General features: G+C 36.6%; 1 protein-coding gene and 1 long non-coding RNA gene across 53 annotated transcripts in view; one reads left to right on the top strand and one right to left on the bottom strand.

Moving 5' to 3' along the window:
* LOC147834393 (uncharacterized) overlaps positions 1 to 22252 on the bottom strand; it is a 529770-nt gene that overhangs the window by 262301 nt on the left and 245217 nt on the right. The gene's annotated exons all lie outside the window — the stretch shown is intronic.
* Positions 1 to 22252, top strand: part of jmjd1cb (jumonji domain containing 1Cb) — a 231102-nt gene that overhangs the window by 128878 nt on the left and 79972 nt on the right. For 12 of the 50 annotated variants that reach the window (XM_087275860.1, XM_087275855.1, XM_087275858.1 and 9 more), the window contains exon 1: positions 9284 to 9991. The exons of 21 other annotated variants lie outside the window; for them this stretch is intronic. The gene's annotated coding sequence lies outside the window, so the exon portion shown is untranslated. Of the gene's footprint in view, positions 1 to 9283; positions 9992 to 10618; positions 10929 to 22252 lie in introns of those variants that run through there. 17 more of the 50 variants (XM_087275861.1, XM_087275852.1, XM_087275848.1 and 14 more) reach the window with 3 other exon arrangements.

Here is a 22252-nt window from a genome sequence, read left to right as displayed (position 1 = left end):
ATTTGAGAACAGTGAACTCATTGTCATATTCAAGAAACTAGTCTAAGATGATTTGCGCTTTATGACATGGTGTGTTATTCTGCTGGGAGTAGCCATCAGAAGATGAATACACTGTGGTCATAAAGGGATGGACATGGTTAGCAGCAATACTCAGGTAGGCTGTGGCGTTGACTCTACTGTAGGCTGTGAATTCTGACTCTACCATCCAAATGTTGCAGCAGAAATCGAGACTCATCAGACCAGGCAATGTTTTTCAAATCTTGTGTTGTTCAATTTTGGTGAGCCTGTGTGAATTGTAGCCTCAGTTTCCTGTTCTTAGCTGACAGGAGTGGCACCCGGTGTGGTATTTACCTATAATAGCTAAGCTGAATTTTCAGCACTATTAATTTATGGCATCATATGATTTGTCAGAAATCATTCTAACATTCTGATTTGGTACTCAATTTGTTTTTCGGAGCTGTGTATTTAATAAAAGAATGTTTGTAATAACTGATTATGTAATTGAATGCAGTCAATGATGCCATGAATTGTTGTATTATTGGAATGTGTTTTATGAAAGTTGTGATTTGAGTCATTGGCTTTTTGACATCTGGTTCCTGGAATGTATAAACTCATGTCTTGCGTATCTGTGTAACCTGTTAAATCACTACAGCACATGAAGTGTCACATTATTTCAAAACAACCTAGTTTCTGTTGATGTGATGATGACAGGAAATTCTTGTTACTGACTAAACTAGATAAGCTTCAGGTTTTCACTAATCACATGAAATGTGTGCGGGGAATCTGTTCACTTCATTCCTTAAGTCTCAGAGAATATTGATCTTAGGTTAACTTTTAAGTGTAAATGCAAAGAGTGTAAAACTTTCAGAATCTTACTTAAGTTATCAAAAAATATATATATGACCATATTGTACTTTTTTTAAAAGAACTGATATTATTAGATATCATTTATTAGATTAGGAATTGTTAATGTAGTTATACTGTAAATATATGAAGAGTTTAGATGTAAAAACTTCTAAATGCTTTTTGATATTTTCTTCCAAAATGAGCATTTTCTCGGACTCTTGAATGTAGGCTCAGTAATTTTACTTTTATAGCAATAAATAAGTTCTTTTCATTGGTTTTAAAGTGAAATAGCTAAAGACAAATGTAGAAGGCTGAGAAAAAATGCTCATTTTAGGAGAAATTGTCAGACGGCATTTAGAGGTTTTTGCATCTGAACTCTTCATTTGCTTATTATACATCATTCAAAAAAGCTTTGATTACACTGATGAAAATTCTCTGATGGTTTTTAATTTCTAAAGCCATGATTTTTAACTATCTGCAATTTAAGCCAAGGCAGTTTTATTATTATTATGATTATTTAACTTATGATCTTAGATGAGCTTTAAAGGAGGCAAAATAAGTTCTAAATACAGACAATTGTGTACAAGGTCAGCATAATTTCTTTGAGTATTTAAGAGATGGTCACCATATTGTGCTTTTCAGAAACACTGAAATCATTAGATGTCATCTATAGCATTTATTGGATTTGATAATGTAGTTATACTGTAAATATGCTGTTTAATAGTGCATATTCAATAGTGCATATTCAATAGTGCATATTCTTATTGAATTAGCAATAACTTCTGTTGTTTGTTGTTAGCCCAAGAATTCTTGTATATTACTTCTGTTAATTTACATTAGTGTTTTGTTCTGTATAGTCAGCTGCTTGCTACTGCGCATTTTTATGTAAATTAGTTTTTTTACACATATTAAATATAAGCAAGGTATTTCTGCTTGGGTGAATAGAATTACATTTTAGGATGAACACACCTTCACACACGTCACACTCAGTGTCTGTTAAAATAAGTGCATGTAAATCAGGTGTCAGCTGATGGTAATTATTAGGAAATACGAAAATAGTTGAACTAATAGCATGCAGACATGCTTAATTGACTAATTGTGGTTTTCGAGAAGGTGTCATCCAGAGAGAACAGTCAAAGCAATACAAGCATGCATATATAAACACTTTTAAGACTCTAGCAACCACAAAAATAGGAAATCAAAGGCAAAAACTATAATATTTACAAATCCAGACCATATTGTTTCCTTTAGGGCCTGAACAAGATGAAGTATGGCCATCATCATTATAGAGACCTCCACAGATTTTTTAAATCAACAGAAAATTTGAAATAAACCTTAACTTCAAGAGTAAGAGCCAACAGTTTGGTAGAGTATAATACATTTACTAGGTCATCCATAGAAAACAGTCAAAGCACTACAAACACATTTACAAGCAATTACAAAAATACCCAAAGCATAAATTTAGGCCTTTTTTGGCTTTTATACATTTACAGTCAGTACAAACCTCTCATCTTTATTCTTTACAAGCACATGTAAAAAGTAGTTCCGTCATTCAGAGTTCTTAATTGTCTGAAAGGTGATGATAACAATTAAACATGGCAGTTTGTCCATCTTTTAGGTTGCTGAAAGAATCATTTTTCCTTTGTATTGAGGGCTTCTCCTTTTTTTTTCTTTTTGAAAGGATGTATCACTTGAATAATCATGCGTACTTTATTATTATCAGCTCAATATTATTACGGTGCAATGTCTCGGTTGTGTATTTAAAAAAAAAAAGCGCTTGTTTTTTCATTCTCATGTCTTGTTGCACTCTAGTGATGTACCTCTGTAAACCTATAGCGTTCAGGTGCGTGTCTCCCTCTGCCTTTTGGTACCCTTTTTGGCCCGTTTACACTAAGTGGTACGGTACAGTACAGTATGGTTCAGGATAATTTTATGGTCATTTCCACTGTCAAAAGGTACCTAAAAGCGAACCATACCATACCACTTTTTGGGTACCCTTTGCAAAGGTATTGCTATTGGTTTACAGAGAAACGTCACTAGCGCATACACAAGCAGGAGAATGAAAACAAAAAAACTGCCATTTTTACACCGCCCGACATTACTCGGTAATATCACACACATATAATAACGAGCCATGGTTGACCCGAGCTTAAATAAACCACAAAGCCAAGAAGAACAAAATCTGCCGAGTCCTGTTTTTGTTTTACGAGGCCGTCCAAAAGCTCGCCGAGCATCTATATTTGAAATAATGAACTTTTAAAGCTCACATTAAAAATATGCGCTTGATTTTTGTAGTGCTTCTGACATCCGCTCCTCCCAGACAAACGCGAGAGTGAAGCACGAAAAAACAAAGGAGAAGCTGGAAAATATAAAGGAGCAAATGATTTTTTCAGCAACCTAAAACATGAACAAACTGCCATGTTTAACTACTGCCATCATCCTTTGGACTATTATGAACTCAGAATGACAAAATTACTTTCTAACAGAGGTTACATGTCCTGCTGAAGATTAAAGATACAGATTAGAGGTTCTGCATGTTGTTTTTGAACCCAAATAAGGCCTAAATGTATGCTGTGTGTAGTTTATCTGTAATTGGAAACATATCGGAGACTGTAAGGGTCTGTATGTGTTCATATATGTTGCATTTATTCATTTGTTTTATATAATTGCAGACTATATGTCATTGATCTGCAGTTACAGTCAAATCACGTTCATACAAAGGTTAGTAATGAACATTTATACACAGGTATTTGTGTGTATAAAGCTTCTGTCACACTATTGGTGCCCTCTTGCCAGTGAAAACGTAAGCCTGACAAAGGGAACCCATACCAGCCCGCACCATACCGTACTGTATCAGTCAGTGGAAGTGGCCCATTTGTTGAGCTAAATTCCCTTTGGAAAGTAGTATGGTACGGTTTGCTTTTTAGTAACTTTTGACGGTAGAAATGGACATTAAAGCGTATCAAACTGTATACTGTAGCACTCAGGGCCAATAGTGTTTCTTTTAAGGCCTGAAAAAGATTTGAAGTACATTTCAAGAGTAAGAACCCTCAGTTTGGTGGAGAGTGTAATGCATTTACTAATAAAAGACTTATGGGAAATCGCAGCAGCATGTCTGTAATTTTTTAAAGCATTGACTGCGCAGTGGCAGTGTAGTGCGAGACGTGGGGCTGGGCTTCTGCGTGTGAAAATGGGCTTTGATCATGTTGGAGCGCTTTGGGTCTTTTGAGCATGACAGCTCGGTTGCCAAGAACACACTGCGGCATAGACGCTCTGGACTCCAGCAGGCTTTTATCATGCTGTCTGAGAGAGAGAGAGAGAGGGAACACTCACGCACCCATACTCATTTCCTGCCACTTCCTGCTTTTCAACACCGGCGGCTTCAAATGTCATGCTGTTATCTTCACTGGCTCTTCATTCCTGATGTGTGTGCGAGCCTTGTTCTGTTTATGTAGCACATGTCTGAGCTTGTGCCTCTCATAAAGCCATTTATAATGAGTTAAAATGATAATCGATGTGCGTTTATGGAATTGATAATGGATAGTTCACCCCTGACCTCACCGTTGTTTCTTCGCCCATACAAATAGAAGTCATTGTTCTCAAAAACTAGTTATAAACGTTGTTGAAAACATCTTTTATGCTCCACGAAGTAATGTAATGTCACGCTTGGAACAACATGAGAGTGAGTAAATGACAGAATTTATATTTTTGGATGAGCTGAAATTGTTAGTTATGGTTGCTAGGTATTAATGTATTCAGAATGCAGAGTGCCGTTCTGTTTTTGTAAGCAATTTGAATTGAGATTGTTGCCAGATGAAACAAAGGAAACAAATCACATACTGTAGGCTTGGTTATTGTTTTCTATAGCCCTGCTCATATTTGCAGAAAAGTTGTTTTAGTGGCAGATTAAAATATTGACTTTAGAAAAATGCATGCTGATAAATCATGGGAAATAATAATATAATATACTTTAATACTATATTTTATATAAGTACACTGTAAAAAAAAGACTAAAAAAACGGTAATTATCTGGCAAAAAAAAAGAAAAGAACCGTAAAAAAACAGAAAAAAAAACTGTCAGAAAAAAAAATGTAGATAATCTGTAAAAAATACAGTAATTTCTTGTTCCATAATTACTATTAAGTTATTACTGTCATTTTACTGATTTTAACTAATTGTACAGGTTATTTCTGCAATTTTACTAATTATTACTGCAACATTTTAACATATAAAGCAGTGCATGGACTCGCACCTGACTACATCTGTGACCTGGTAACTCTCGCCACTTCTTCATCTGGACTTTTGCTGTATCAGACATGCTGTAAACTAAAGACTATGGGTGGTCGTGCTTTTTCGTACAGTGCGCCTAAGCTATAGAATGGCCTACTCATCAGTAGAATGCCGCTTCTCTGGACTGAAACAGGACTTGGACTGGACTTTAAGAAACTTCTCAAGACTCTCCTTTTTACCGTTGCTTTTAACTTAGATTGATTATTTTTGTTAATTTAATCATCCAATTGTATTGAATCGTTCATATTTCATTGTTTTATTGTGGTCTTTTTTTTAGTGTTTTTATTGTTTTGCTTTGTTACTGTTTGCCTTGTAGTGCTTTGGGTCTGAGAAAAGCGCAATATGTATATAATGTATTATTATTATTATTATTATTATTATTATTCAACTTATACTCAAGTACAGTTAGACTCCAAAAAAATGCAGCATGTATATAAAATATTATATAATTAATGCAGATTGTCTGGCCTAAAAAATCATCCCAGCCCATATAAACTTATGAGTCTAATTTAAGCTATTCAAGTCATCTGGTGAAATTATTATATTCATATCGCAATAAATATCACAAAAAAACAAAATATTACAATGTCAGTTTTTTCCAATATCGTGCAACCCTAGAATAGGTTGTCCGCAGGGTTTTAAATTTCACAAGAAAAGATTTAGGCATTAAAAAGTCTTTAATTCAGTCAAATATCGCATTGTAGGTCTTAAATTATTTTAAACGGGTCTTAATTTTTCTTTGTCCATGTAAAGTTTCCCACTTGGACCAATCCCCAACAATACATGTCGATAGACCTTCAGAACAAAAGTAACATTTTTAACTTTATCCACCAATGTAATTGAATTATCTTCTTTACAATAACACCTTGTGTTTATAGCTGCCTGGTGAGAACACTTGTATACAGCTAAAGTTTGCTTGTTTTGACACATTATTTAAAACACGTGAATAAGAAATAACTAAATTGGAATTTTTTGACGAAAAATCTTTTCCATTGTCCCAAACATGTCATCAGAAAACTAAAATCCTTACTGTTTAGCCTTGTATAAGTTAATATTTTAATTCATAGTGGCTTTATAAAGGTCTTAAAATTGGCAGAAACCCTGAAGTAAATGACAGACTTTTTATTTTTGGGTGATTTTTTTCAAGTCAATTATGTAAAAATTGACATTATTGCTTTTGAAAGCTGATGTCCTCATTATTAAAGTGTTATTTCTTGTATCTGTAGAACAGAGCTGTGTAATAGACTATGTTCCTAGCCGTCTTCGCTTCAGGAGACTGAACATGGTGTCCTGCCCTTGAGGTGGGCACGACCACTGGGGTGTAAGCAAGCCCACCCTCACTCCTGCCTCTCAGTCCGTGTCCTGATCGCTCCAGTGGGCACGCACACACACACACACACACACACACACACACACACACACACACACACACACACACACACACACACACACACACACACACACACACACACTTCTCTTTAATCCTCTACTATATTACACACCAAGTCTGAGCCAAGGACATTCTACCTGCGAGCCAAACGCCTGTCCCTTCATTTTAATTTATGTGGATTATTGTGTCCCCTCTGCAAGTGCGTCCGGTGACTAATGGCTTTCAGCGGGCTTGTATTTCAGCACAGCATGGCTGTTTGAATACAGAGCTGCTGAGAAAGTCGCCTAGACCTGAGATGAGGAAGCAAGTCTGTGGGATCGCTTACAAAAGCTTTGTTCTTTTCAAAGAAAAAAAACTAGTAATGAACTAACTTAATGCTTCTGGCGTGGTTTTTCTCTCTGGGATTAACCTTTGTTCTCAGTTAACCAATCACAAGTAGCCAGCCAAAATGGATAACAGTATTAACCTGCATTCAAACGAGTCTCTTTAAGACTGGTTGTGTTCTCTTGCTTTCTTATGCTGTTGTGCTCTGCATCACTTTTACACGAATGCTTAAAACAGCATACAAATATTATTCAATGACTGAACATGGTGATCTTTTGAACAGCATGTTCCATGATCATCATGTGCTAGGTCAGTGGGCAGAAAGTAGGTGATTTGTGTGTGTGTGTGTGTGTGTGTGGCTTTTTCAAATGCATTCAACCATGCAAGCGTTAACATAATAAAAGTAAACACTATTCAGATGTGTTTTTGGCTACTTATAAGGCCGGTTTACATCTGGGGTTTTGTTTCCGAAAACCATCGTTAGCCAACTAAGGTCTCAAGTTGTGTCGTTACAAGCATAGTTTTTTGATTTGGCGTTTCCCAATTCCATCGTTTTAACGAACATCGCAAACTGCATCGCACACTTGTAAGCTTGCAACTACACCTCTGGAACTCTAGTTAGAAACATAGTTCCTGGCTCTGTTCTGTTCCCAGTTATCACCCTATGCCCTATTAATTTAGAACAATCTAACATTTAAATTGGGAATGATTTACAAAAAAAAAAAAAAAGCATTAAAGTCATCACTCTTAAAGCTCGTACGCACCAGGAAGCTTTTTGTTTGGATTTATAGTTAGCATGTTTCGAGACGTTTTCCGAATTTCAAACCCAAATGATTTTCCCTGGCGTTGAGCAGAAGACTATGCAAAATCACTCCTTGACGTTAGATGGCGCTACACAACTTTAAGCTTCTGACACCTGCTTGTACCACAGAAGAAGACGGAAAGTTGACATGCTTGTTGTTGTGGATGGTTCAAGCAGCAGCTCCAGCTCTAGCGATAAAGAAATGATTATTGTTCATCAGTGCAACAATCTGCTCCTTGTTCATATCGCCTCTGGACAATGTGCGCACGCATTGACAGTTTTGAGCACCTCCAAGTGCTGTTTACTGTAACTTCAGCAGCTCTGTGCACATGAACAAAAGGGCCAATCTGATTGGTGGAGAAGGCTTTGACGCAGCATGTCAAAACAAAATACGAGCATGAGGCGTTTCTTAAAAAAATGATGCTTTTGCACCTGCCGTTTTGCACGTTGGCGTGCATGATCACATTGCCGCCCTTTAATTAGTCACGAGGCATTAAACTTTGACAGAAAACGCGAGCAAAAAGCGTCCCGGTGTGCACAGACCTTTAGGTGTAATTTGCTTTAAAAGCCATCTTAAAGTTCAGTTTTAGCGGTCATTCATGTTTACAATTACGCTCCCTTCGCAGTGCACTTTGAAAACATTGATGTGATTTTAAACAAAGCTCATGACGAATGCTAATCACAATACCGTGATACGGTGAAACCGTGGTTTATATGCCTAAGGTAATCCTACCATCAGATACTGGCCCATGCCTAGCTATAGGTGAATTTGATTAAATAAATTGGCCGTTGTGTATAAATGTGTGTGGCTGGAAGGGCATCCGCTGCGTAAATGGAATAGTTGGCGGTTCATTCCACTGTGGCGACAATTGGTAAGGGGGACTAAACGGAATGAAAATGGATGAATGAATATAGCACATTAACATTAAGTCTGGATTATAAACACTAGAAGTAAATCTTTCTTTTTAGGCGACCTTTCTTTCAAACCGCTTGTACGCTTTGGTGTTTCCCCTACATGGAAATATCAGAGGATTTCAGAAGACTTACCACATATTGGTAATACAAGTGTCTTGTGGTGTGTTTTTTCATTATTTGAGCTCATTCATTCATTCATTTTTCTTCACCTTAGTCCCTTTATTCATAAGGGGTCACCACAGCGGAATGAACCGCCAACTTATCCAGCATATGTTTTACACAACCCTGTACTGGGAAACTCCTATACACACTAATTAAGACACATGCATTATGGCCAATTTAGTTTTTTCAATTTACTCGAACCAGCGACCTTCTTGCTGTGTAACCACTGAGCCACCGTGTCGCCCACCATTTAAATGTATTGTATGGCCAAAAATAGGCCTTGCTGAGCATCCTATGATATGGAAAGACAAGCGATGAGTCAATGATGACAGAATGTTCATTTTTGTGTGAGCTACCCTTGTAAATCTGTGTGTGTGTGCGCACCCGCGGCCTGCTCATCAGAGTGAGTCATGCTGTGAGGCGGCTCTGCCACCTGTGATGGTGGGAGATTAGTTACACTGTACATAGCAACGCCCTTTTCATGGTTTACACTCGCCTCCATGCCACCCCCCCCCAACCCTCTCTCTTCCTCTCTCTCACTCTCCCTCTCTCTCAGATTCTTTCTTTTCACTCTCTGCCGTGCCACACTGATTTGCTCACCACACAAACAGCCACAGAAAAACTCATCTGCGCCACAGCAAGCCAAAAAAAAAAAAACCATGACGAGGGGGAAAATACAATAGCAGCCTGTGCGCGCTTATTCTTTCGGCTCTCAAGAGCTTCCTGATCACTGCAGTGGCGGAGCGCGTGTGTGTGCGTGCGTGCGTGTGTGTTAACCGCTTGTGTAACCATGCTCTGGAGGAAGCAGGCAGGCTGACCCAGTTCCAGGCCGAGAGACAGTGCTTCCTGGACGGATCGGGACTTGTTCTCTACCATCGCTGACAATCGAGACGCTAACACTCTGATACAGAGACGAGGTGAAGGAGAACAAACGGTCCGCCTCACTTTTCTTTTCTGTGTGTGTGTGTGTGTCCTCCTCGCCCTGTTTCTTTGAGCTCTGCGGCAGCCGAGGCTTTTCTCTCATTCTGTGTTTCCTGTCAGCCACATAAAATGTCTGACATGTGGCCAGCGTCTGAGCAGGGACGGTCTCCTTTCAAAGCACGCCTCTGAAAAAACCACCAGACGCCTTTGAGAGAAACTTGCGCCTGTTTGTTTTGCTTTTCTTCCTCTTTTTCTCTCAACGCATCGGCATCCCATTCGAGTTTTCTTTAACTTGAGCGGCGCGCGTGTCCGAACGGCTGGGATCCTCCTTCATATTCAAGGTAAACAGTCTCTTGTTTTGCATTGATGTGTGTTTACAGCACCGTATAGGTGAGCTGGTTACATGAGGGCGGGTAGGATTGTTCACGTCTTGGTCTAACAGGATGTTTATCAACCATCTGTTTGTGTGGTGCAGTCAATCGTATTATTGTGTCTACAGCTACAGGGCGCTAACTTAACCGGCTGCTTAAGAGCCCTGCAAACATTGTAAACAAAACCCCTATCTAAGAGTTGGACTGAGATTTCTTCGTATTAAAGCAACAGACGGAGGGTTTCGGACGGAACTGCAGCTGTGCGGAAACCCCCCTGCTTTTTTTTCGAGACGGGGATGGATGGCTGTTTTTGGGTGGGTGTTGGAGCAGGGGTTGTCTAGTTTCGCTTTAGCTGAGGTGTCTTGTGTTTTGACAGGCCTGTTGGTTCATTCCATTGAAGTAAGCTGATTATATCGTCTTGTTCTTTCTCTCCGGGGCAAAGTCTGGAGGGGCATGTAATCTGCTTGATCTACTGAGAAGTATACAGTGTACGTAAAGTGTGTGTGTGTGTGTGTGTTGGAGGGAGGAAGGGCAGGGTTGCACTATGACCCATTTAGCAAACAGCTCCTTCAATGCAGCACTGTGCATAGTGCGGCTGTTTCTAATTATGCCTCTCGGATCCAAGAGAGAGAGAAAAGGAGGACGAGAGACGGTGTTATTGCAGAACAGTCATTCTAGACGGATCGCACACCCAAAAATGAAAATGCTCATTATTTACTCGACATCATTTCGTGCCAAACCTGTATGACCTGTATTTGTTTTGTGCAATGTTTTGAGGAATGTCGTAAGTTTTTTTCCCATACAAGGAAAGTGGAGAGAGGTTGGATTGTCAAACCACAAGTTTGACAAAATACATGATGAAAGAGGACTGTGCAAGTTAAATTGTGGTCCATTTCAATACTTAAAGGTAGGACAAGACTTCAAGATTCCTGAATGTGACCTAAGAAATCTTGGAAACTGTGAAAAACAACTGTTTAAGAGCGATGGTTCAACCAGAAATTTAATGGTTTATTTTGTGCTAGACCTGTGTAACTTTGTTTCTGTTGTCGAACACAAAAGGAGTTGTTTGAAGGAATACCCTACCAAATATATGAAGGAAGGCTGTCAAGCTGTTTGTACAAAACTAAAAAGTGCACTATAAAAGCCTGTTGCAATGATTTTTTGGTCACTTTACTAATGTAGTTGTGATTATACGTTAGCATGTTTGTTGTGTTTAAAATATATTTGTTACAGTTTTTATTAATCTGTGTTGAATAATTATTAAAATAGAACTTTACAGTATATTGTTAGTTGTCATACATAAAATGATGAGTAAAATACTAAACAAATTCAACATTTTATGGTAATAATAGTCAACAATGTTGAATTTAACACTGGTGAACATTAATAAATGCTTTATAATAGGGCTGCACGATTTAAAAAAAAATCTGATATTGAGATGTTATTTTTTGTTATAAATATTGCGATATGAATACAGTTTCACAAGATTATTTAAGCACTATTTGATGGTTTTTTGGGGAGGCTAGCTGTAATCAGGTACATAAATTGAATAATTACCTTTGCTAACTTAGTTTCTAGTCCAAATATCTAAGAATTTATAGATACAAATATGGTTTTGTTTTCACTCTCAGAAGAAATTAGTCAAAATTAGGAGTTTATTCTTAAAACAAGCTAAATTATCTGCAAATGATGTTAGTAAAATAATCTGGTTTTTGTAAAAATGAAATAAGGAAGCTAGAGATGTCCCGATCAGGTTTTTTTTTTTTTTTTTGCATTCGAATCATTTGATTTTGGGTATATTACCAATATTGAAACCTGATCTGATACCTCTATAATACATAAAAAATAATAAAGAAGAGCGAAGAAACAGATCCAGGATGTTCCTTTTATTATTTAATTCACCTAACATTCAACAACTGTTAACAAGCAGAGCACTTCTGTGAGGTAACTTAAAGAATTAAGTAATAAATAACATCAATTCTTCTCTTTTAGACTTTAGTGCAGCAGTAAATATAAAAAAATCTAATATAAAAACAAATAGCACCTCAACTTAAAATACCCGGCAGGCAATCCCAACTTTACATATCTCACAGTGTGCTATGGCAGTGTTTTCGTCATCAACTTTACAATACCTCCAGACTTCAGACATACTCGCGCTTTCAGTTTCAAGCTGCTTTAGTGTTCTACTTTGCCGGTATTTAACCAATAGCATCTCTGCAACAAAGTGATGTCATGCCGCATGCGTCGCTGTTTGTGTGAAGTCAAGCAAAACTATTGATGTGTTATAAAATAACGAGAATATATACATACATAAATATTCGAGTCCTGATCGGGAGGTAACGTCTGATTTCGATCGAGTCTGAAACCACATGATCAGGCCCGATTTCCGATCAAGTGAACGGAAATCTTTTTTGTTTCGCATAAATTATATAATTTCCATATAAATACAGTGATTTAAATACAATTCTGTTCAACTATAATTCAGACTCAACATTGAATATCTTTGTGATGTGACTATTGTTGATGCGCACATTTCTAGATCGATGATGAAATATTGTGCAGCCCATCTTTAGAAGTACATTTTCTTTTTAGTCGATGTCAAATATTGTATTAATTTAAGCTTAATGATTGTAAACTTATTGTGAAGAGTCACTGATTTAAATTTTTTGTATCTATTCTTAAAAGAGCAGCTTAAATACTCCTCAAAACATCTCCTTTCGTCAGTGCCAGTGGTGTAGTGGTTAGTGCGTCGACACATGCACTCCAGTGCTCATGGCGACCTGAGTTCGATTCCCGTCTCGTGGTGCTATGCCGATCCCTCAATTCTCTCTGCTTTCCTGTCAATAATAATAAAAGCATCCTTTCTTTAAAATGTTTCTTTGAACACTGCACAAAAACAAACGCTTAGTTAATGAGACAATTCCTTTCATTCTTGCCTTATCTTTGTTTTGATCAAGTTCCTTTTGTTCAGATCGGTTTAAATGATGAAAGTGTGCTTGCAGTGTTATGAGGGAACATTGGTTGGGTTTCACTTATTGTGTGTGTGTGTGTGTGTGTGTGGTGGGATGTGTCAGGCAAATGTGGGAAAGTACCGTTCCTCCTGTGTTTTTCTCTGCAGTGTGTGGTGGTTTCTCATGAGTCTGGCTTTTCTCAGGACAGCAGAGGGAATGTGAAGCTTTCTCTGAAGCAGGACACACACACACATACTGCCAGCTTTGTGCCTCTACTTAGAAACACAGTAGACAGGAAGTGACCATTGAACTAGAGTTGGTCGTTAGAGCTGACTTGGCTGGGGTATTCCATCCTTCTGTTCAATTTCACTGTTTTATGGGGATGAAGGTCTGTGGTGAGGTTGTAAATCTTGTGGACTACAATATTACTTGGAGTACGCCTCGCTCTCAGTGTCTGGGTATGTTCACAGTGCTGTACTTCCATACAACATGTAGTACAAATATGCACGAAATACCAATATATATACAGGTAAAGCTGCACAGATCATTTTAGTATGTGACAAAAAGCAGATGGGAATTTCAATAACAAAGATTTTATATATTTTTTAAATGTAATTCCTTACATATTGTATTGAAATGTAAAAAAAAAATTCAATATGTTAAAGATGCATTCAGTAGTTTTATGAAATACTACAGGAAATACTAAAGAGAAGCTCACACACTTTGGACTTTGCATGTATAATAGTGTATTGAAGTAGGGCTGGATGATTTAATCAAAATAAAATAGAGCTACAACTGTCATTCACATCTTGTCAGGGATGCACAGATCTGTAGTAAATCTCTTTCAAAGAGTACAGTGACTTTGAAATGAAAATATGTTGTTAAATATGAGGATTTCATGTGCAGCATTTACCACAGACAGCCATAGTTCATTTAGAAGCTTTGCAAACAGTTGTCATTTTCACAATTTTTCCTGGGATTCTCTCGTATTTTACAATTCTATCAATAGAGATATTTTCCCATATTTCTCTCATATTTTTTAATCTTTCTATGAAGGATGACAATAAACATTAAAGAGCCGATCCTTCCTATAGGCAACCCATACTGCCGAACCAGAAGGGGGCGCTGCTTGCTCTTTAATATGAATCTGTTCTGTGCTTTCATTTTATTTAGGGATGACACTTTGAAATAAATATTAAAACGGCAGGATTCGCTTCCTTTCCATTATAGGCACCATTGCCCCTCCTATGCAATCCTCAAAACAGTCAGTTCATGTAGCGGTGCGTGACTGTCAGACGCGCTCCATAGTGATAAATAGACGCTGTTTCCCAAATGGATTCTGTACACGTGATTTGAAGCGGAGCGAAAGTGGACACTCTTGGTTTTGGGTGCGTGTTTCACAGGCATATAATAATAATAAGAAGAAGAAGAAGAAGAAGAAGAAGAAGAAGATGAAGAATAACATCTAAACATGTCGATCTTGGTGGGTTTTCTTTAAACACAACTAAATTTGTCTTAAGCATTGCATAAAAAGTTTGGAAAGCAATCGAATGCTTTCATTATAGATCTGTGCATTTTTAAAATGACACCTCTGTTATTTAATGTAATCAAAAGAAAACTCTAAATGAGAGATCACTTATTTTTATTACAGAACCGTAATCTCAGTGTCAATTTAGATTTTGAAACTGACTTTTTTGTGTAGCTTATTGGTAAACTTCGACAGTGTAGTATATGTGGCTCAATCTGGTCTGGGTTAGGGTTGGGGCTAGGCCATGTTTTCTTACAAAATGCACAAGAAAATAACCTTCGATTAATCACAAATTACTATACGGCAGTGTATTCTGTGAAGCAAAGAATGAAAATTAGAAGCCGAAACACATTTATGAAACAAGAAAAAGGCGTACATGCATGACCAGGAGGAGAATAGAAAAAAGACAGGAGACAGAAAGACCAACAAAGACAAGAAATATTTTTAACGCTGATCCATGTCGATTGGTGGAGAAAGTATTTATACGCAAAACAGGTTTTAGAAAATATACAATAACTCTTTATTTAACTTATAGTCTTTATTTAGCTGGTAGTCTTATCGCTAACATTGTGTACTTTATGAGAACTCTATTAGTTCTGATAGAATGGTGTTCTTGTTGATAATTAGGTTTCGGAGTTGTTGCCACCCCTGCAGTTTTGATTTGGATAGTTTGTGTAGTTTAGTTTAAGTTTGTGTAGTTTAGTTGCGGTTTTGATTTCTGCATTTTCCTTTGATTAATTAGTTAAGTGGGTTGCGATTTTGTTAGATTGTTTTAATTGATTTATTTCTTTGTTTTGGTAACATTCCTGTTTTTCGTTTGATTTGTTTACAAATTAAGTTACTTTGTAAAGTCTTATATTCATTATTTCCTATTATTGTTTTACAAGTTTACCACTTTTTCTTTCGCATATCCGTCATTGTTGTTGCACCCAGCATCAGAAAATCTCACTTGATGTTACGTCTCATCCTCATAACAACTAAATACGTAACACTGTACATAACTATAGTGCAAGGTCTTGATGTCATGTGCTTGTGAAGATAGTAGCAGCTCGCTCTTTTATTGCATTTCGAACATAGAGTCTCTCTGACACCAGAGCCAAATTAGTAACAGTTGTGATTGAGACATCCAGCAGGGAAACGAGTCCCCTCAAACACTCCGAGTGTTTATGGAACATTGGATATGGCGTCTTCCTCAACTGTAAAACTGTCGTCTGCTGGAGAGACAACAACACTGCGGGCTACACTATATGAGGCAACAAATCTACATCAGCGTCAATGTGTTTGTCGCACACTAAGGCAGCTTAGTCATTGATAATAGCAGCAGTTTACCTACAAATCAGGGGTTACTGACACCTCAGGACACCTCTTGTCTCTTATAATTTACATTTCAGTATGACGTCACTGCAGAGTCGGCCAAATGTTGCCACCAAGCCACAGTGGGTATTTCAGGCAAGCTCTGACCTGCATGTATGCAAATTTAGACGGATGCTATTTGTGGTTATAACGTTACAGGGAAGAGAGGGTGTGTGTGTGGTGATTTTAGCAGTCGACAGAATAACTGCTGTCTGCTTTGACTGGTTTTGCATATGAGAAATTTGCAGCCCACCATTTTGGTGATTGTGTGCGATCATGCTGAACGACATACAAAGATGGCAGTGAGTGCGATTAAGCATTATTTTATATAAGTGTTATGGTGTAATTACACAAACAAGCATTGGGTAAAGATGATGTACTACACATATTCACTAAGGGTTTGGTTTACTTAGTGAATAGCTCTTTAGTTAAAAATACATATTAAATTTGATTGTACTTAATTTAACATTTAGTAAAGGAACAGTTCACCATAAAATGATAATTTGTTAATTCACTCTCTCTTTGGCCATGCAAAATGTAGTTGACTTTGTTTTTTGTTTTTAGAAGAACACTATAGATGATTTTAGCTGATGTCTTTGGTAATTCATAGTAGGCATGTCCCGATCAGTTTTATTGCCCTCAAGATCGAGTCATTTGATTTTGAATATCTACCGATACTGAAACCCGATCCGATACAAAGTGTGTGTATAGTATTTATATATATATATATACACACACACACACACAAAGTGCAAAAAATATATATATATATAGTCAGCGGTCTCCATGACCTTCATCAGACAGTGTCGTCCTGGAGCGTCAAAGCCTCCAGCACACTTGGCTATGCATGAACCCCCCTCACGGCTCAGCGCAACATTCCAGTGCACTCAGCCTTATCAAATATTTATAGCTGAATTACGGCCCGCCGCACACTGACCATATTTTTGGAGATGCTTTGTCTGCCGCGGCTGGCTTGTTTTTTCCACGAAAGAGCTCCACCTCTTTTTGTTCTTGCAGAGAGAATGAAATACACGTGTGTTTGTGTGTGTGTGTGTGGATGTGTCTCCACATCCACTCAGGTGTATTCTATATTCTGGAGACGCACGGCAATTATTGCGCTGTCTGTTTGGCAGCGTGATAGTGATGAGAGGTAACTCCCTAATGACAAGTGGCAGATGTGACCCAGTTACTCTCGCTCAAGGAAGAGCTTTTTGTTCCTCTGTTATTTGTGTGTGAAGGTGTCACAGGGGTGATGTCTCTCATTTCTGATGAAATCTTCTGGACGTAGAGTGCAAAAGTCCGCTGAAAATAATGATTGCTTCCAGAGGTCATACAGATTTGAAATCGCATGCTAGTATTGACAAATGGTTGAGTAAAACATCATCAGCCGCACCTGCAGAGCTGCTCCGAGGACATTGTTATCTTCTCTTTGTCTTCTTTTTCTGTTGGTTCTCGCAGCTGGCATCATTTTCTCGCTGTGTGTTGTGTGTTTTTATTAGTGCAACAAAGCCTGGTTTCCTTTAAGAGCTGTGGATCTGCTGTTGCTATATTTATCTGTCCTAGAAACGGCGTGTGCGACTGTAGCCTTAATTCAACTCCCTCTTCGCCAAAGAGGAGGTAGACAACAGCGGTGAAGCTCTGCTAATAGTGCTAAATGTACACTCCTCCTTGTAAAAATAATCATGCTGTTTTTTAAAATAAGACATATTATGGTAGTGACGCGTTTTAAAAGTCATCAACATCTTAAATCTTTAAAGTTTTTAGTATTTGGTTATTTTAAAACAATTTATTAAGATGTAAATTTGGGCTGCACGATATTGGAACAATCTGACAGTGCAATGTTTTATTTTTCTGCGATTTATATTACGTTATGTATACAAATTACTTGAATAGCTCTGTTTAGAATGAAATCTTTAACTTCATTAGATAAGTAGAATCTTGTAGAGGAGTTTGCAAGCGTAAATAAATGATAGAGCAAAGATATCTGTCCTAGAAACGGCGTGTGCGACTGTAGCCTTAATTCAACTCCCTCTTCGCCAAAGAGGAGGTAGACAACAGCGGTGAAGCTCTGCTAATAGTGCTAAATGTACACTCCTCCTTGTAAAAAATAATCACGCTGTCTTTCAAAATAAGACATATTATGGTAGTGACGCGTTTTAAAAGTCATCAACATCTTGAATCTTTAAAGTTTTTAGTATTTGGTTATTTTAAAACAATTTATTAGGTATACATTTGGGCTGCAAGATATTGGAACCATCTGACAGTGCGATGTTTTATTTTTCTGCGATTTATATTATGTTATGAGTACAAATTCTGCAGATTACTTGAGTAGCTCTATTCAGAATGAAATCTTTAACTTCATTAGATAAGTAGAATCTTGTAGAGGTGTTTGCAAGCTTAAATAAATGATAGAGCAAAGATAAAAGTGAAATAAGCAGTCAGATATTCAGGTACAGTAATACGATATGATACTATCATGATAATTTTGCCCCCGATAATGATATAGCAATGATATATCACAAGAAAACCATCCACAATATATCATAATATTTGTAAATGAAGGGAAAAATGCATCAGAAAGTTATAAGATGAATTTTGTTTTTTTAATTTAAAACACATGTATTTTTTCGAATTGCAACACTGATATGTGTTCGATTCGCCATTACGAGAGCGCCAACTGATGTATTGCCGCCGGAGTGGTAAACAGTAGCAGTGCAAAGCTGATTAATTCATTCAGATCTTTTGTAACTTTAAATAAATATCAATACTTGGCTACATTGATAATGTATCACAGGTGAAATTAACACATAAATCAACATATTGATATTTTGTCCTGCCAATATTATTGAATAATCAAATGCAATGTAAAATGTAAACACTGTACATTCTTCATTGCTGATCAACTGTAATAATCCCAGCTCCACATTGCAGATGCTGTGATGTGACCGTTGTGACACATTGCTATATCGGTTATGAAACAATGTATTGTCCAGCCCTACTATACATTATATCAGCAAATGACGAATTGTTTGTAATGCAGTAGCTATACTGTAAAAAGTGAAAACTTAAACTAATTACTTGGACTTGTTACAATTAAATGAATTAAGTTTGACTAACTTAATTTATGACAGTTTTCAGTAAAGAATTAAATGAGTTATTTTAGGTGTAACAGGTTTTAGTCATTTATTTTAGAAAACAAGAATGGAACAGCACATACAGTACAGTACAAATCATTTAATGCAATATTGTAAATATAATTATAATAGTAAAAAGTACTTTTATCACAGTAAAAATAATTCCCTTCCCTTCTTAATATAAAAATAATACTTTAATGTCTTGTGGGAAATACAAGTATTGCTTATTATTGATAGTGAACAATACTTATACTTGCCGTAAATAACTTACTAAAACCTGTTACATCTTAAACAACTAACTTAATTTATTACTGAAAACTGTTAAACATTAAGTTTGTCTAACTTAATTCATTTAATTGTAACAACAAGTCAAAGTAATTTGTTTAAGTTTCCACTTTTTACAGTGTATGGCACAGTACATTTGACATACTTTTCACATCTGGCTGCAATTATTAATCTCACACAATTGTTTCTTTTTTTTTTGAAAGTCTTGAAAACTAGTGCTGGCTTCCACAAAATCGATTTGTGTTGGGGCAACTTGAAGAAATAAAGTTAGCCTATTGGGTATTACAAATTTAAGTGAATTGAACATCAAATAATCAAGCTCTCCCCCAATACATGCAAAAATTGTGCTGTTTCATCTCATTTTAAATAAGTAGTTTGAACAAACAACAAACATCATTTATTTGAGTGTGTTTTCTTTTGGTATTTGAGCAAATTGGACTGCAAAACATATTATTTGTGGAACTTTCCCATTTACTGCTCTCTAAGTTTAGCCAACTATGCAACTGAGAAACCCGGAAATGTGAAAAGGGTCTATTGTATCGAGAGACTCATTGTTTGAAGTCACTGTACTTTTCAATTTACTGTTAAATGTCATTGTTATCATTCTTATTACAAAGAATATTCCTATGGCCTTTAAGATAAGAATGTTTTATTAGTATGTTGACGTTTTTAATAATGTGAGCGACACACAGTAGTGCAGTGGCCAAGCTTTGACCACAAAACAGTCTTACAGAAAAGCAACTGTTTTGAATTTGAGCAAATTAGTGGCTGATTAATGTTAACTCCTTTGATCTCATTCACATGAAAATATATGTTAATTTTAGAAATTTAAGCATGAAGAGCTGCCGTTTCTCCTGCAGCTAAACATAATATATACAGTATTATGGTATGAAAAAGTAAAATAATAATAATATATATTTACATATAACCAGGGCTTGACTTGAATTTTTTTTGATCAACTGCCACTGTGGCTGGTAGTTTTCCAACATTACTAGCCACTCGCCATTTTCACTAGCCACAATTTTATTGTTGGGAAATATATTTTATACACATAAATGTGACTTTGACATGCTAAAATTACTTGATTTAGATTTTGCGTTATCTCCTCATGCCTTCTCATTCATTTCACTTTGTGTGTGTCGTGTATGAGCTTGCTCAACAATCATAAGCAAATGGGTCATGGTTTCAAAGTATTACAATAGTTTTTATTTCACATGACTTTTCAGAGCTCAAAATGAAGGGTTTAGCAAATGTATCTCTGACGGCACCAAACATAAACAATTAACTATTTCTCAGCCACAAATTTTAAATGTGTCAAACTAGCTAAATATAGCTGTATACTATACTTTTTATTTAACAAAACATACACACAGTAATCTCTCCTGTCTAAAGGTCCCTGATCACCAGTTAACTACACATACATGGGGAGTTATATCTCCCATTAAAGCAATGTTTTTGTAATAAGTGATAATTAAACCTTATTTGCGCAAAATAAAGCAGGTAAAAACATACCGTGTGATAATGAAAGGATGCTCACACACACACGTTTAATGTTAGACCTATAAATAATCAGTTCAAAGAATGGTTAAAGCGAAAGCAAACAGTGCTGCTTACAAAAAGACAAATCTGGAACTCTTGAAAGCAGCAAGACCGTGGATGCATGTTCATCACTTTTTGTCTTGTTTATTTGAAAGAGACCGTTCACATCAGTTGTGTTTCTAGAGACAGTTGCTTCACGCAAGGAAAAAGGAGCGCATGCGTTTTTTTAACAGTCGCGCACATCACATCAGCTGTTAGCGCAAGTGATTATCCTCTCATATTCCCCTGCTTTCTATTGCTTGCGCAAACACAATGATATTTGTCGGCCGTGTTGCTTCTCAGTTCTAAGATCGCCTTTTCATGCATATTGGACCATCCTTATTGTAAAACCCTGCTTTTAAGAATTATTATCTGGGAAAATTATTTTTTAACCAGCCAAAGTGACTAGTAGGAGTGTCTGTCTTACCCGCCACCACTGAAATTTACCTGCATTTGGCGAGTTGGCGGGTGTAAATGCCAAGCCCTGCATTTGTACAAATTTATTTTGAATTGAACGCACACTGTTTGCTTGCATGCACAATTTTATGTCAGTGCTAATGAGTACAATCCACTTAAATTCATGCTCTAAATTTGGTTGTCCATTTTACAAAGGTTTATTTTCTTGCTTTAATGACGTATATTAAAAAAAATACATCAGAAAATCTTCTTATGTTCAATTTTTTATTGCGAAAAAACAAACAGTATTCCAATACAAATTGTTACATGTTGTTTGTTGTTGTTCTTTTTTACAAAAAAGAAAAACAAAATATTAAAAAAAGAAGAAAATTACAGCCTACTAAATGCAGTCATTCAACAATGACAATCAAATGTTCAGATACAGTCAGTGTTGAATGTAAACATACACAATGAACAGTATATGATAATAATAGTAAAAACAAACAAAAATTGAATTACTCAAAAATAAGTCAATTAAAAGGAAAGAGAGTGCATCTGTTAAATGGAAGGCAAGATGTTAAGAGAGTTAAAGTAAATGATAAAACATTGCTACTTTTTAAAGAAATTAGTTTCCCCAGAGCATCTAACATGGTCCCAATGCATGGTATCTACAAGCCATTGGGGTGCAATTGGAAACTTATTTGATTTTCAGTGAAGTAGAATACAACACCTAGCTTATAATGAGGTAAAGGCCAAAACATCAAGTCGTTTAGAATTAAACTGGGAGCAAATCTTTGAAACCCCCAAAAATGGCTACATTAGGGGATGGGTCTATATTAACCTGGAACACAGACACAATTGTAAAATAATTAAACCAGTAATTCTGTAACAGGGAACACAAAACACACAAATGACTTAAATTACACTGCAAAATCTTCTTTAAAGACAAATATACAACAAATTAGAATCTTAAAGACTTTTAATGCATGGCTTTGTGCTTGTGTGC

This window comes from Danio rerio, chromosome 12 (assembly GCF_052040795.2).
Source record: "Danio rerio strain M-AB ecotype USA chromosome 12, GRCz13ab, whole genome shotgun sequence".
Taxonomy (NCBI): domain Eukaryota; kingdom Metazoa; phylum Chordata; class Actinopteri; order Cypriniformes; family Danionidae; genus Danio; species Danio rerio.
This window is presented reverse-complemented; position numbering and strand designations above follow the sequence as displayed.